Source organism: Setaria italica, chromosome III, assembly GCF_000263155.2.
Source record: "Setaria italica strain Yugu1 chromosome III, Setaria_italica_v2.0, whole genome shotgun sequence".
Taxonomy (NCBI): domain Eukaryota; kingdom Viridiplantae; phylum Streptophyta; class Magnoliopsida; order Poales; family Poaceae; genus Setaria; species Setaria italica.
In genome coordinates, this window is record NC_028452.1 from 15,402,037 (window position 1) to 15,411,042 (window position 9,006).

General features: G+C 43.3%; 1 pseudogene; it reads right to left on the reverse strand.

Annotated features, from left to right (window-relative positions):
* Positions 1 to 596: 596 nt before the first annotated feature.
* On the reverse strand, positions 597 to 3,827 carry LOC101765922 (annotated as a pseudogene).
* Between the last annotated feature and the right edge of the window lie 5,179 nt (positions 3,828 to 9,006).

Genomic DNA, 9,006 nt, shown 5'->3' on the forward strand with positions numbered 1-9,006 from the left:
GCCTACCTCGTCATCCATGCCGTCATCAATGCCGTCGCTGTGTGAGGGTGCCATCTTGATCCATTCTGCACAAGGAACCAATACAAGAAGGTCAGATCTGTCGGTCATGATGTGATTTTTGCCGCAACATTCTTGCCACTTCAATTTCTCCTTGCATTGTTCTGTAGTGTGTTGGCGGCAGTTAACTGGTCAAATTAAGTAATAATAAAAAATTAAGATGCAATCTTAATTCTTTAGAACCAATACAAGGTCAGATCTCTCAGTCATGATGCGATTTTTGCGCAACATTCTTGCCACTTCAATTTCTCCTTGCATTGTTCTGAAGTGTGTTGGCGGCAGTTAACTGGTCAAATTAAGTAATAATAAAAATTTAAGATGCAATCTTAATTCTTTAGATGCTTCTGAATATAGTTCATGTATAATTCTGATGGATAGGTGCTTCGATGTTTTGAACAAAGATTATGGAGCTCAATGCAATTGTCTAATTTGACTGCCAATGGTAGAATCATATTCTAAGGAAGTTTGACAAATAATAGTGTTAAGAATGGAAAATATCAGAGCAAGGAAATATTTATATGCAGAGGGAAAGAATCCTTTCAAGGAAATATCAGAGAAGCATAAAATATCTTGTAATCCATAACAGTTACCTGGTATAGTGGCTGAAATTTTCCAGAACATGCCTTCACAACTTCTTGATCAACAATTCCACCAAAAATAGCAGCCATTGGGTTCAGGACAGCTCTAGAACCACTTGCAAAACGCCGCCGCAGCTTTTCATCAAGCTTACCTTCAATCTTGCAATCAATTGTGGATTCATTGAAAGAAGCAGTGAACTCCACAATCCTTTGGGCATCCTGGGCACAACCAACAGCAGGGAAACGTCCAAACTCTTTCCTAAATTTATCCAAAGCTAGAAATGCAAAATGAAGCAGAGGTGGCGGTCAAACTTCAAACAAGCACTCAGAGGGAACTTGCCAGGTTCTCTAATAGAATCTCTCAAACTCTTAAATTCCACAACCATTTGTTCTTTCACCTGCGTAACACTTCCATCTTATGTATAAATGCCAAAGTTACTTGTATCCTCCTCGATGCAAAACGAATATGGTCTTGAACGTATTATCTTCCTTGGCTTGCCATCATTCAGTTCATTCATTCCCTGGACCTCTGAGAAAACAACAAGATCACCTTCCTGGAAATCAAGGCGCTCACCATCAATACAGTATACCGTTGCAGGATTGTCATTGCTGATGAATGCAATTATGCCAGTATGTGGATCTTCACCATCAAGATCATGAACAGCGAACTCAGGCCCAAAGTCACAAAAGACACTACCAAAGAGACCACAGACTTCTGTTTTGATAAAGGAAATTGGGGGCTGGTGGCTGCGACAATAATCATCGAATTGAAATGCCTTGTCCAGACTAATGTCAGTGAAAACAGCCACCTGAAAATCAGAAAGTGTAAGTATGATAACTGTATGATGACTTCACAGAGTTACGTTGACGATTTATGATACAAGACTTGAACACTGCAGCAATACATTCAGTGATGCTACCAAACATGTCACTATCATTAAATAAATTGTATTGGAGGGAAACTTTATCAATTTAATCTGAACATATAGGCTTAAGTCATATGATGTTACTAATCGGAGGTTGCAATTGTGGTGTCACTTAAAGATTTCCAAATTTATTGACTGTGGAAAGCTATCAAGATACTATCAGGCTCACACAGCGAGATACTAATATACAAGGTTGGTTAAGGGGTTCTGCAGTAGAATAACCAACCAACTTCTTTCACAAAGTAGGTTGGAAAAGTTAGGTCATGGATGCATCTGATAGCATGGAAGCACATCTATGGTATAAGCAAACCCTACACAGACTTGCAATTGGCAAAGAGATAAAATACAGATTTGCACTGATTCAATTTAACTCCAGGTTTCAGTAATTTTCATTTCAAGCAAATAAATTCACCTAGGCCCCACAAAAGGAAATCATTTGGTACTATGAGCACGATGACACTTGGATACAAAAGAAAAAATTACTCATAATCATAGGATCAGATACTGAAATCAAATAGAGAATATGAGCAGAAACACTAAAGATCATATCAAAGGCCAGGATGGATTAGCCTGTTACTATCAACACCAGGAATTAACCTGAATACGTCTATAATGTCATACACTTCAAAATGGGATCTCAAATAAAATAGTTTCTCAACAATGATTGTGCTACCTATCACTGGATAGGAATGAAGACAACACAACAAGAAGTAACAAATTTTAACACAGTATAGAACTAGCAGACCTGGAACTTTGAAAGGTGCTCGGTGGTCAATTCTTCTGTTAAAGCAGATATATCAACAACATTGTTAAGTTCTTGAAGCTTTGCAACACAAGCAACAGCCCTGTTCTTCTCAATGTCGTGCTCGGATAGAAAGAAATTGCCCGATAGGTCCCGCATTTTCACATTTCCCGCATCATGTAGGGTGACATACTTAACACCAGCCAGAGCAAGATTCTTTGCTGTTGAAAGGTTATTAATTCCAAAGATCATTGATCCGGATAACATATAACTAATAAATCATAGTGCGATTAGCAATCATACCATACCAATAAGACAAGAAGACATGGTAGCATTAGAATTTGACAAAATGGATATAGGATAAAAGAAATAGCTATCTCTTAAATAATTAAAAATTACTGGTTCAAACAGGAAAAAAAATCCTGATGTCCCTGTGCTGACAGGTGATAGAGGGGGTGATCTAAATCCTAACAACTTGAGGGGTGAAAGAAATACACACATGAGAGGCAATGAGTTAGGCTACTCACTACTCATACACGTATCTTATAATGAAGAGAACATTTACATGTCTCTGCCACAAAATACTGCAAATATGTACATAATTAGCAGAAAAATGGTCACTCTTCAACAGAGTATACACTTGTAGAGCAGAAATGCATAAGGCCTCCAGTCTGTTTGCTTGTGCAAGCTAATTACATGCAAGTATCCAAAGTGTATTTCACAATTAAGCAAATGAGCCTCTACACATATTGCATTGCCTAGAAACATGGGGACACCAAAATATCACAGGTTACCAACGACATATAAAAACATGGGGAATATTTTTTTGCAGGAGCACCAATATTAGAACAGGACATTAATAAACGTACGAATCAGAAATTAGAAGGGAGCACGCACCGATCTCCTGCGCGAGCAAGGTTCGCTCGCCTGCTTGCGTGCTCGCACAGGCCGCCTGAGACACATATTGCATTGCCTAGAAACATGGGGACACCAAAATATCACAGGTTACCAACGACATATAAAAACATGGGGAATATTTTTTTGCAGGAGCACCAATATTAGAACAGGACATTAATAAACGTACGAATCAGAAATTAGAAGGGAGCACGCACCGATCTCCTGCGCGAGCAAGGTTCGCTCGCCTGCTTGCGTGCTCGCACAGGCCGCCTGAGGCACCGTCGAACGGCGTCACGGTGCCACAGGGAGCTCCGCCGCCGCCGATTCGAGCTCCTCCGCCGCCATCGATTCGAGCTTCGACGCCGCCGGATCGAGCTGCGGGGCTAGGCAAGATGAGCAGCGGCAAAGGAAGCAAACGTCCCCTTGGGAGCTAGCCTTGCTTAGCCTAGCGAGGCGAGCGGCAGCAAGGGTTCCAAGCACGCCCTGCAGCAGCGGCGGCGAGGCAGGGTAGCGGTGGGGAGCAATGACAGGACTAGCGAGGGAGGGTGCGGCGAGCTCGAAACGGGTCAAAGCTGTGCGGTGGCTCCAGAGCGGCGAGGTCCAAACGACCTGAGAATGAACGGATAAGAATAGCTGAAGAGGAGTAGATAAGAAAATGATAGGATTGGAGAAACTTTTTTTAAAAAAGAGGAAGGGATATAAAATGAAACGGAGAAAACGAGGGGAGAAAAAAAGAAAGCTGATGGAGAAAAAAAGAAATTATTAGTTATTTAATAGTTATATTCATTAATTTGGCATGACAATTTGGCAATGGTAGATTGGATATTTGACATCTTCGGTACAGGGAGAAGCTGTTTTGCTAAATATTTTTAAAAACGGCTTCAGCATCACCAGATAAGCTGCTTCACCGGAGGAGACACAGCCAGAGCCATTCTACGAGGAGCCGTATCCCCACCAAACAGGTCTCAATGCTGTTGCCGCTGCACGCTAAATGTTTAATTTATTGCCCGTAGCAACGCACGGGCACGATCCTAGTCTTCTCAATTTATGTAACAGTTTCATGCTATGGTATACTGGGTATTTGGTAGCACTCCACTCCAGCTTTTTCAGCTCCACTCCACAAACTTCCTGCCAAAACACGTCCAGTCAGAAAAAAGGTGGAGTTGGTGGCCAGATCCATGAACACTGAGGCCCCGTTTGGGAGAGCTTCAGCTTCGGCTTCTCCACCAGCCGAAGCTAGAGCCCTACCAAACTATGAGATGGCGAACGACTTTGGCGGAGAAGCTCTGCGAATCGTGCTGACTGGAGTTGATTGGGGGAGTGGTGGAGGTGGCTGGTGGCGGGCGCAGACGAGGCTTGAGGGCGGCGGTGTGGGAGCAGAGGCGCGGGGCGGTGGTGGTCGGCGGCGGACAAGCCACAACGGAGGACGGCCAAGGATGGCCGGCGGTGGCGGGCGCGGGCAGAGGTGGCCGGCGGTGCGTGCTCGGGCGCGGGGCGGGGCGGGGTGGAGCTGGAGGGAGCTGGCGGTGAAAGGGGAAATAATAGGAAGGGAAGAGAAAAGGAGAATGGAAAAAAGAAAAAAAAGAGAGAAAAGAGAGAAAGGAGAAATAAAGAGAGGAGAAAAAAATAGGAAGAAAATAGAAAACTGAAAATAAAAATAAAATGAATAAGGGTATTATAGACATTTCTTCATTTTTATCCATGTTATACAGTTAGCAGAAGCCGTTTTGCTAAGCGTTTTTCTATCCAGACAAGCTGAAGAAAAAAAGTGCTTCACCGAAGAAGCCACAGCCACAATCGTTTTAGCCATAATCGCAGCCCTACCAAATGAGCCCTGTTCCAGAACTCCTCGTGGACCTGTGAGGTAATTAACCACTATGCCAGTGATTACACATGTATGGGCCTGTTTGGATACACACTCATAATCTTTAGGACTTCACTTTTAGTCCACTTTTAGGACTTGTGCATCCAAACATATGTCATAAAAGTGCATTCATAATGTTTAGGAGTGCTCTTTTCATTAGGAGGACCAAACCATCATAATGGGTCATTTTTCTCCTGGTCCCCAACCCATCATTTACCCCTCTTGCCCCTCCCTTCTCTCTCCACGACGCTAGAAACGGAGCAGGGATGGAGTAATTAGGGGTACAAAAGTCATTTCCCCTCTAACATCCTAAATATTATGATTCCATCCAAACAGCCCACTCATAAATTTTAGAACTACCAATTTCTAGCTCCTAAACTTTATGAGTGTCCTAAACTTTATAAGTGTCCTAAAGTTTATGAGGATGTATCCAAACATGCCCATAATCCATGGAAGGAAAAAAAGAACTCGCCCTCCCGTGACCCGTCGCACCCTCCCCCTTCTCCCATCATTTTTCTCCTGCTATCGCACCCTCCGCCCGGCACCCGCCGGACCTCGCCATCGTCGCCCACTGCAGTCGCGCAGCCCCCACCCAAACTGCGCCGCCATCGACCGTTGGGGAGGGCCGCCTGCATCGCCATCCATGCCCCCCACGGGATACGCCAGCCATGCTCCCCGGGATGTGCCGCCGCCGCCTGCGCCATGGCTGCTCGTCGAGGCCACGACCACAGCCGTGCCGCCGCAATCCGCAGAGCCGCGCCTCCGCCACCTGTCGGTGCCGCGCTGCTGCCCGCGGGGCCGTGCCGCCGTAGCCTTCGAAGCTACGCCTTCGCCGCCCGCCGACGGCGGCGCGCTGCCTTGAGCCGCGCCTCCGGTGCCCCCGCGGCCGTGCCTCCTCCGCACATCGGGACGTGCTGCTGCGGTTCGCCGGGGCCGGGGTTGGGGCGGCGCCGCGCACGCCAGGGCCGGGGCCGGGGGTTGGGGCCGAGGCCGTGTCACGCTGTTGGCAGGGCAGCAGGAGGATTTGTGAGCTTTGGAGCTGCGAATCTTGAAAAATGCAGCGGCGGCGGCCATACTGTAGCCCTGGAGACCCGCCGAGGCAAACGGCTTATCGTTTGATGCAGGGACCGCCGGCGCCTTGACTCAGAACCAAGGCACAGTAGAGGAATAGAGAAGGGATAAAAGATGAGAGAATGACACGTGGGCCCATTTACAAAGGACACAATAGACCATTCACAACAAAAGCTCTCATTCTTGGAGCTGGAGCTACCGCATCAGCCAAACATGTAGAGCAACTCCACATTTTCTTTAAAGCACCAAGGTGGAGCCACTTTATGGTGGAGTTGGTGAAGTGGAACTGAATTTTTTGAAGTGGAGTGCTGCCAAACACCTCCTAATAATTAGCACCATTTTCACTATAGTAATTAGCACGATTTTCTTCTCCGTTAGTGCCTGAACATGCACATCCATGTGCTGAACACCTGAACCATACATTGTTCCACGTATGCATGTGCTGAACACCTGAACCATACATTGTTCCACGTAGAGAAAATTGGATACATAGAGGGTCTCTTGAGCCTTGTTGATGGACAAGAGGAAACTTAAAGGAGACGATTATTGCTGCTCAGTATCGTTGTACATACAAGTTTCTTGTATGGTGGGTTTATTTGTCTGATCTACGCTAAGAAATAGAAGTAGAGCCGATTTACAACAGTGGTGGTGCAAATCATGTTTGATTGCAGGTCAAAGGGAATAAGAGAGGGTAGTATGGATCATCATGAAATAAGTTCACAACCTGGTAGGTGCATAAGTTTGTATTTTGAAACTTTTATTTCCTTCCTCAGGCTAAAATAGTTGATAAATTGGGTGAAGAGCATATCACTTGGAATTAAGAGCATATGATGGTTACAATGGAAACAATCCGTTTGGAGTGGCTACTGTCATGCAGATGGCAGACACCTTTTGCTGCCAAAAAAAAAGGTGGTGATGTATCTAGTTGAGCAATTGTTGCTGATGTTTCTACCTGAGGGCTGAGAGAGTAGTCTTTGCTAATGTAATGCTCACGGGCAATAGATTTTACCTTTTGTTGAACACTTTGTAATTACGTTGCTGCTTTGGTACGAAATCCGGGATTATTGTGGGGCAAAAATAGTTCAGTGTTGTTGTTTAAGTGTACAGAATAACTTCTCGTGCTCACATTGTTATGTAAGACCAAAATGCTATCTGCACTAGCAGATAGTCATGCTGTTACAGTTGCTTTCAACATCCTTTTGAACCTGATTCAAATATTTCAATTTTCAAATCCTGATTCACATATGTAGAAGCTACTGTGCCCATTCATACTACATCCAATCTTAATAGCCGTACAATCAACTACTTTGGTATATAAACATCCCAGTTCTCATGAATTATGGTCTTATGCCTACCGTACACTAAGCACATACACAAATGTAAGTTGCAGATAGAATTAACATTTACATTTCATCACGCTGTCTATCTATCCCTCAATGCCTCAATTTACACCACATTTAGGGAGTGTTTGTTTCCTTGAGCTAAAGTTTAGTCCGTGTCACATCGAATATTCGGAGGCTAATTAGAAGTACTAAATATGAGTTAATTATAAAACTAATTGCACAGATGGAGCCTAAACGGCGGGACGAATCTATTAAGCCTAATTAATCCATCATTAGCAAATGGTTACTGTAGTAGCACATTGCCAAATCATGAACTAATTAGGTTTAATAGATTCGTATCGCCGTTTAGCCTCCATTTGTGTAATGGGTTTTGTAAATAGTCTATGTTTAATACTCCTAATTAGTATCTAAACATTCTATCGCCGTTTAGCCTCCATTTGTGTAATGGATTTTGTAAATAGTCTATGTTTAATACTCCTAATTAGTATCTAAACATTCGATGTGACACGGGCTTATAAAAATAATAAGCAATGGGAACCTAATTAATCCATCATTAGCAAATGATTACTGTAGCAATACATTATCAAATCATGAACTAATTAGGCTTAGGTGGTGTTTGGATCCCCGGGCTAAATTTTAGCCCTTGTCACATCGAATGTTTGACATTAATTAGGAGTATTAAACATAAGCTAATTACAAAACCAATTTCACAACCCCTAGGCTAAATCACGAGACGAATCTATTAAGCCTAATTAGTCCATGATTTGACAATATGGTGCTACAGTAAACATTCACTAATGATGGATTAATTAGGCTTAATAGATTCGTCTCGCGATTTAGCCTAGGGGTTCTGCAATTAGTTTTATAATTAGCTCATGTTTAGTCCTCCTAATTAGCATCCGAATATCCGATATGACACGGACTAAATTTTAGCTTCATGATTCAAACACTCCCTTAATCTTGCATTTACCTCTGCCTTCAGTGGGGTTGTGACAAAACTCAATCTTCGTCAGATGCTCTATCCCAAACTCTCCATGAAGCCATAAAAGCTAAGCAGATTTCTGCAGTTCTTTTCTACGAATGGTTGTTCTAACAATATCAATGAAAATGCTTGTAGAGTACCACAAATCTGCCATCAAGATCTCAAGCAGAACTAAAAGTTTTTTAGATGGATAGGCAAAAAATTCTGCCCCATTTTCATTAGAAAACAAGGAAAAAATCTTTCATCATTTAAGTTTTTTTACAGAGTGATCGCTAAAGCAGGACAATACCTATTACATCGACTAGCCTATAGCAGCTGGGAACAAATCACCACCGCAAACAGCAATACAGAGTTTTAGGCCTTGTTTACTTCCCTCCAAAATCCCAACTTTGGCACTATGCAAAAAGAAGATTTCCCATCACATCAAACTTGCGGTACATGCATGAAGTACTAAATGTAGATGAAATCAAAAACTAATTGCACAGTTTTGTTGTATTTTGCGAGACGAATCTTTTGAGTCTAATTAGTCAATGTTTGGACAATAAT